The following is an 8,256-nucleotide window of genomic DNA, read 5'->3' on the forward strand; positions in this document are numbered from 1 at the left end:
CTCTTCTCGCAGATTAGGATTGAAGGGAAATGCCCCAGCTGGTCAGGTGCACCCCATCTGTGTTAGCATGCCTAGTCTTTCAAAGTCACACCTGAGATCACAGAACCTGAAACCCTGAACATAGCACCAGCTACGCAGCCAGTCATTCACCTGGTCCATATGCCACCTCCTCCTCCTCCCAGTCTCCAAATGAGAGGATTAAGGAAAACACTACTTGTGCTCCTGATCCCTTCAGCATCATTCCAAGGAACATAAAGTCCTTTTTGATGTTTTGTAATCTCCTTGTCACAGCCTCAGTTGTCCCTACTTGAGAGAGATTGTCTGGGTGGGCACACAGGCACCTCAATGCCTCTCAGAGAGGAATCTCCTATTACCAGCACCCTCCGTTTTTTTTTTTTTGTTTTGTTTTTTTTTTTTTGTTTTTTTTTGGCACTGGTTCTTACACAAGTGGTTTGCTGGTCCACCTTTTTGCAGTTGCCCTTTCCTGGGTCTTGCCCATTACCGTTGTTGTCAACGTTGTCTCCTTTTTTCAACCCCAGAGCATCATATCTGTTGCACAGGGGCAATTCAGGGGCAAGGTGGAGGTTTCTCACCCTGCTCCAAGCAAAGACAAGGGTCTAGACTTATCTTACATATTTTTTTGACCAAAGTGTGTGAGATTATTACAAGGTTAAAGTGTTGCATGCTTTAAAAAATTCAAAAAAACTTCAGCTGCAGAATCTTGAATCATGTTATCTATCCTCTTAAATATGCTGTTTGTAACCCCAGAATAGCAGCAGCACATTTTGTTCCACTTGGCAGCTGGGTGAACAGCAACATGAACAGACAGCAGACACTAAAAGAGGACTCAGGACTGAAAATAGGCTCTTTAATTTTTCCTACTTATTTGCTGACAGATGGTTTCCAACAGCATTCCTCAAGTGTTCCCTACTATATTGCAAGGAAATTAATAATTTGAAGGGTCCTTAGACTGAACTTTGTGCTGTAGAGAGATGTATTCAAATACCAGGTATGAAATATTCAAGTAAATCAGAAAATGTGATTACAAGAATCAACACTACTGTTGGTTAGGATCATGATGGCTCTGCTATCAATGTTTCTTTCTTTCTTTTTCTTTTTCTTTTTTTTTTTTTTTGGGTAAAGAAGAAAATGAACAGGTTTTCTTTTTCGTTGGTGTGTAGTTAGTTGGGAATGAATCTTTATCTACAAAATATTTAACAGAAAATTGTGCAAGAAAAGCTCTTGTTTGCTTGATTTTCATCTAGTTGTACACAGTCATTAGTACTAATAAATGCGTCATACAATGACTGCTGATCTTAGTTGAGTTCAGATCTGCATTATTTACAGATAACCAAATTGGCGACTCAGCCAATCAAGACGTAAATTTCAGATCATTCGCCTGCCAGATACACTGCAGCTACAGAGCTCATTCTACCTTTCTAATGTTGATATAAATTATGACAGTACCAAGAAATTCTCATAAAATCAAAACTGAATGGATACATCTGCAGAAACAACTTCTGAAATATAATAACTTGGCATAATGAAATTTCAAGACAGGAGTTATAAAGCTGGCGGGAAAACAAACAAAAAAAACAAAAATCAAAACACCAAAATAATTTAATTTCAACACATATTTTCATCAGGATGGGATTTTCCTAACTACAAAATGCTGTTGTGAGTTAATGGAAAATACTTGTTTAGTTTTTTTTTTTTTTTTTTTTTTTTCCATTTCACTGCCTGTATACATAATAGCTAATATGCTTTGAACTACAATGGAGTCTTTATTATTATTATTATTATTTATTTTTATTTATTGCCCCAAAGATTTAATTGAGTCTTCAAGCACTGTTTTGTTTGAGGATGCCAAGTTTTAAAATATTTAACATTCCTCTAAGTATCCATAAAAATCACCAACACTTTAAAGTTTTCAAGTAAAGATAAGAAGTGAAAGAACTATCTGGATACATGCCAATATAGACCAAACTGGAACAAGTATTTGCAAAGCAGGCAGAAAATTAAAAAAGAGAATACATGCTTCCCAGTTAAGAGATCTTGACAGGGGAAAGAAGGAATATAGTAGCCTACAATGTTTGTGAATAACCATGGAGACATTCTGGTTCCACCATGATGAACTGCAGAAATTATACCTATTAACTCCTTAATTCATAAGTGCAATTTTTTACCAGACTCTTCAATAAATTGCAGATGTTTTCAGTTACCTGGAAGCCTGAAGAAAGTCTTTGACAGTGTTTTTCTGTTGTGTTTAATACTTGTACTTAGCATTGATGATGTTTTGAATTTCCAGAACCATGGATTGTCAACTTCTAGTCATTCAGATACAACTAGATATGACTACAGGGAAATAAGATCTTTTTAATTTATTTATTTATTTATTTATTATTCTCAGAAAAAAAAATGCTTTTAGCAATAAGATATAGATAATAATAGTTTTGATGAACTGAGGTACACAGTGGTACACTAGTTTAAATAATATGAGACAAACAAAAAATGAGGCAACACAATATGAAAAGACATGCTTGTTAGGTTTCACTCTAGTGCAATATGAACAGCTTTCAGCTAAATCAAAGCAATAAAACTTGAAGCCAGAAGCAGAAATGAAACGGTGTCACACCGATTCAAAGGAATAAGTGTATAGAGAGGGAGAGACAGACCTTTACATACAAAGCATTGTTTCTCTGCATTACACAGAAATTAAAAAAAATCTTAAACAATGAAATATGAGACACTAACCTTTCAGCTATACAAAATATTTCCCTTTGCCTGGGAAAAATGGCGTCTAATTTCATACTGTAGATTCAGCTGTCCTTTCAGTACTGAATTCAATGAAAAGGGGATGATGAAATCTGCTGTGTGCTGTTCTACAATCACTGAAATACCAGTGAAGAACTGGTTACAAAAGGAAAGTTCTTGGTGGCTGAAACCACACAGTGGCATTCAAATTAGTGATTTCAGCCAGTGATGGTGTCTTCAACCTTGTTAGAAGTGGTAAAAATTTAAACTTATTCCTAAATTTTTAATTCAGAAATTCCCTCTAAGAAATTCTTGACACAAAACTGCTTACTTACATCATATCTCTACAATGCTTTGCAGTGGAAAAGCCACATGGTAATACAATGACCACTGAACTTCAAATGTGTTAGAAGGCTTAATATAATTTTTAAGAGCTTAGAATTGAGAATGTTCTTTTACTTGAAATTAGGCCATGATTTCCTCGTTCAGCAGTCAGCTGATACAGGCACCAGCTACGAGTCAGTCAGATGCATAATGTAAGCAGGCATAACTTCAATCAACTGAATTATTTGAACATAAAACTAAGAAGACAAAGCTCTACAAAACTCCACTCAAGCATATGGCAATGTACATTTAGAAGGACGTTAACCTATCGCCTCCTCATGCCTTGTGATGGCAATGTGTTCTCTTTTTAAAAACTCATGTTTTTGCCAACAGTTCTTCAATTGTTTTAAGTTTAACAAATCTCAATAAATCAGAAAACTGTTCTTTGTTTTTCTTTGTATCTACATACAGAAAAGTCAGGTAAAATTGTTGTACTACTGTAATAGATCTGTACAAATGTGTAAGCTTTCTAGCTCTTAATTCTCACTCAAGTTTTCTAGTCTTTTCAGCAATGACAATAGCCTGCATTTTCAAGATTGATGTCTTGAGTTACATGGTGATTTACAAAATGTACAAGTGTGAGACTATATTTTTTCTTCATCCCATCTGTAAGACAAAAAAATTATTATTATTATTATTATTTTATAGAAGAACAAATATGAGTTTGTTTAGCACACTAGTATCACTCAGTTGTATATCTCTTACTTTTGCATAAAGAGGCCTGATGTGCAATGCTATTAAAAATCTTCTAAAGTAAATGTAAAATCAAGGAAAACTATTGTAACTAAAGAGGTTGACAGAAATAAAAAGATGAAAGATTGGTTAACAGACATTATCAAATATACTGATTAATACAACTATTACAAAATAGTATTTAAAATATATTTAGGATTACATGTTATCTCTTCTCCAGGAATTTGCCACACAGGAGCATGGTACTCAAACAGCAATCAATGCACAGCTCTCAATAACTAAGGCCTTCTGCCCACACACTTCCCATCAAATTTCATTACCCTATCCTGTGAAAGCTGGTTGATTAGCTCAGATGTTGTGATGCCAGGGAAACAGACAGGCCCTTGTTTGATTCAAATACTTATTTTATAAACTAAACTTAGCAAAATAGTAATAACTAAAATTAGTAAACAATAATAATAAACTATCACTACTTTAAAACAAGACAACAAATAATAATACAACTCTCATACACATCTTTATTTTCAGTTACTAACCTCCAGTTACTGTTATTAATTTATTAATCTTGTTTTCAGGTCTTGATGGTCACTTTTCCAGGAAAACATCCTTTGCTTTCTTCTACCAGTTATGATTAGTTCTCCTTTCCTATGGCCAATAGGAAAAAACATCTCTGGTAAAATCACACTGCTAAAGGGTTGCAGTTAAGGTTACTTCACATTAGTAAATCAAATAATAAATCAAATCAATCAATCAATCAAATCAAATAGTACTGGTGGTGGGGGAGGTTGGACCAGATGATCTTGGAGGTCTTTTCCAACCTTAATGATTCTATATTTCTAAATGCTGGGAAACACACAGCCCAGATTTATGACATTAAGCAAATTTTCATATTACAGAGTTTGCTCAAGTTGCAAGTTTGCTCAAGTATTCTAGGAGTCTGTGATATCTCAAGCATTTTATATATGTTGGTTTGGCATTAAGTTTTGAGTCCACTATTGTGTTTCACATACAGGAAATATGAAGACAGCATTATACAGTAAAATACCTTAACAATTGGAGAGAATCATGAAGTGGAAACTGGGATATCATTGCAAAAATCAGCAGAAGAAATATGCCATTAACAGGCAATACTACTTCGGTGTGCTAAAGACTGAAATGAGATTGCACTGAAAACTAAACTGGTGTTAAGTTGCTTCTTTTGTTTCTGTTGAAAGTGTTTAGTAATGGTTAGCCAGAAAAAATGCATTAAAGTATTGGAAGTCATTGTTAGTCACGTTTTCGCTGTTTTTGCATGCGTTAATTACTTTGTTTTATTTAAAATGAAATTTTTATCCTAGCACACATGCTTTTTACTAGCAGGGAGGTTGGAAAGGAAAATGAGACTGGAAGGCACATTCTTTTCAAGGTTTCCATGTTTCCACCAAGTCCTAGACCCAATTATATTTTTCAGCATTTTTTTTTTCTGAAATTGTATGCATTTTAGAAAAGTTTAGAAAAGTATCCTTTTAACCAGCTGTGACAGATGTATTAATAATATCCAAATGCAGTGTAAACTTCCCAACAAATGTTATGAAAATCACACTATTCATAGCACAGTAACAACAGTGATGCTTTAGTAAAGAATGTTTTTGTCTCCAAAATTGCTTTTTCACTCCAGATAATGCAAGGGATCCATTCACCAATATCCTAGTCTTCTAGCCTTGTTCTGGGAACAACAACGTTTCTGTTTTGAACAGAATCACGGTTATCTCTGATGTCAACAAATTAGCTTTCAGTTAGCCATGTTTTTGACTTACCTTTCAGAAGAATGCCATAACCACTTGGGTACACTCATTCATTTCTTTGCTGAATCAATGATAATGTAAAAGATGAAGAAGCATCAGCAGAAAAGACTGAAAATGGCTCATTCTTGAGAGGCTCATACCCACAAACTTGCTCCTTTTGTATTATTCAGAGTCCTCCAGGCAGGTGTTGTAGAAAAGTGAATTATTATTATTATTATTATTATTATTTTGGTAGCAGGGGGCTGATGGGGTGGCCTCTGTGAGAAGAGTCCAGAAGCTGCCCCATGTAACAGCCCATTTCAGCTGGCTCCAAAGGGACCTGCTGCTGGCAAGAGTCCAGCCAATAAGCGATGTTGTTTGTGCCTCTGTGAGAACAGATTGAAGGAAGAGGAAATCTGCTGTGCTACAGCAGCTGGGAGAGAGAGTTGAGAGCTGAGAGAGAAGCAGCCCTGCAGCCCCCAAGGGCAGTGCAGCAGGAGGGCAGGAGGTGCTCCAGGCACGCAGCACAAGTTCCCCTGCGGCCCGTGGAGAGGCCCCTGGTGGAGCAGGCTGTCCCCCTGCAGCCCATGGGTCCCCCATGGAGCAGATCTCCACGCTGCAGCCCGTGGAGGAGCCCCCGGGGGAGCAGGTGGATGTGGCCTGGAGGAGGCTGCGGCCCATGGAGAGCCCCCGCAGGAGCAGGCCCCGGGCCGGAGCTGCAGCCCGTGGAGAGGAGCCCACGCAGGAGCAGGGGGTCTGGGGGGAGCTGCCGCCCGGGGGACCCGTGCTGGAGCAGTTTGCTCCTGGGGGATGGACCCCGTGGGACGGAGCCGTGTGGGAGCAGTTCCTGAAGAGCTGCAGCCTGTGGGCAGCCCCCGCAGGCTCAGTTGGGGAACGACATCATCCTGTGGGAGGGACCCCATGGAGCATCGGAGACGAAGCCCCAGGGACTGGCCCATTCCACGTTCCCCTTCACCACTCAGGGGAAGGAGATAGAAGAGGATGGATGGGGGGAAGGTGTTTTGGTTTGTTTTATTTCTCGCTTCTCTAGATTGTTATTATTGTAGTACCTGAGGAAAAGCATGAAAGTGAAAAAATCACCTGACATTCTGTTGACAAGACTGTATTTCACCTTTTCCTTTTGTGCAATAATGATGACATCTAAAAGCAAAAAGTTTTTTTTCCAAAAATTTAGCAGAAGTGCTAAATTTTTGTTTTATTGAAAAAATAAGAAAATATTAGGGCAACCAGAACTACAGTTTGCAACAAGAACCTGACCTGCTGAACAATGCTCATTTCAATATATTCATTTAGGAATAGGTTCTTGCACTAGTTAGGACTCCATTTGAGAATGGCTAACCTGAAGTTGGTAAAAATTAAGTCTCAAAAATCCAAAGGATAATTACTATAAATTATCACCTGAAACTTACTGCAAAACTTCTGCAAACTATCTCACAATTTAAGTTCTTGTACTCCAATATATGACATGTAAAAGTTAAGAAAGGTAAGGCTTATTAAGCCATCCTAAAACTCTAGAGAACTTAATATTTATATAAATCTTACCTGATAATCCAGCTGCAAGCTTTTCAAAAACAGCTAAATCCTGACTTTCCAAGACCAAGAGAGGGAAGCATCTTTTCACTTTTGTGTCTCTTTAAGTATTTATTATGGGAATTATTATGCAAATAATGTTAAAGAAATATTAATCCTCTGTTTATCTACTAAACCATAGAAATTTACTATTTGAAGATCAGGCAGGAAATACAAAAATTAAAATAAAATTGAATAGAATCCAAGGTAACAGTGTAAATAAACAGTAGAAAATTACTATGGAAGGAGAAAAAATACTGGCTTCTCTCAAAAGACATTAAAACTGGTTCTACAATAAAAGATTGTGTTCTGAATTCCTTGTTAATATCCACTCCTGCAATTTGTACTACAAGACCAGATTTATAGTCTTTGGGAAAAGTATAATTACTTTTTTTCTTCTTCTTCTTTTCTCATTTTATGGCTCAGCCTAATATTTTATTTTATTTTTTTCACAGCAACCCATAGGTTGTGTAAAGTCTTTAGTAAAAGCAGGTGGCTTCCTGGCATAATGTAATTACAATAACCAGTAAAGGTATGCATGCCTATATTCTTCCAGCTTCAGTATGCTTCCTCAGAAAACACAACATCAGCACAATCTTAGATTATCTGGAGATGCTATTTTGTTTTATCAAAAATCTTACCCTAAGTTAAAGTTCGGGTTCCTCTGTTCAGTCATGATACCAATTTTGTAGAGCTCTTCTGAGTGTGTTAGTGCCACTAAATAATCTTTTTAAGTATGACTTAATATTAAAGGAATGCAGAAACACTTAGATTTTAAGTTCAGTTCATAGAAATACCTCATAAACACCAAGAGAGCGTTGTAATAGCAGGCCATAGAGCACCATATGTTATGGCATAATTCACTTTGTCGTAGTTGTGCTGCTGTGAGGATACGAGTATAATAGTCGTGTGCTGCTGTGAGGATATGAGTATAAAAGTCTGAAAAAGAGAAATTAAGAGGAAAATTCTGTGGTCTAGTAGCTGAGCTGCTTGTCTTTGTGTGTGTTAGGGGGAGGGGGTCAGGTAGAGCTTCATTCTTTTTGTACTGTTTTATTGTGTTATTTTTTTTGTT

General features: G+C 36.9%; 1 long non-coding RNA gene across 1 annotated transcript; it reads right to left on the reverse strand.

Moving 5' to 3' along the window:
• Positions 1 to 2,377: 2,377 nt before the first annotated feature.
• On the reverse strand, positions 2,378 to 5,862 carry LOC118160379. Its single transcript, XR_004747448.1, has 3 exons — positions 5,628 to 5,862; positions 4,368 to 4,476; positions 2,378 to 3,744 (listed from the first exon to the last, which is right to left on the reverse strand). It is a non-coding gene; the product is annotated as an uncharacterized LOC118160379 (long non-coding RNA).
• Positions 5,863 to 8,256: the final 2,394 nt, after the last annotated feature.

The sequence above is a fragment of the Oxyura jamaicensis genome, chromosome 1, assembly GCF_011077185.1.
Source record: "Oxyura jamaicensis isolate SHBP4307 breed ruddy duck chromosome 1, BPBGC_Ojam_1.0, whole genome shotgun sequence".
Lineage (NCBI taxonomy): Eukaryota > Metazoa > Chordata > Aves > Anseriformes > Anatidae > Oxyura > Oxyura jamaicensis.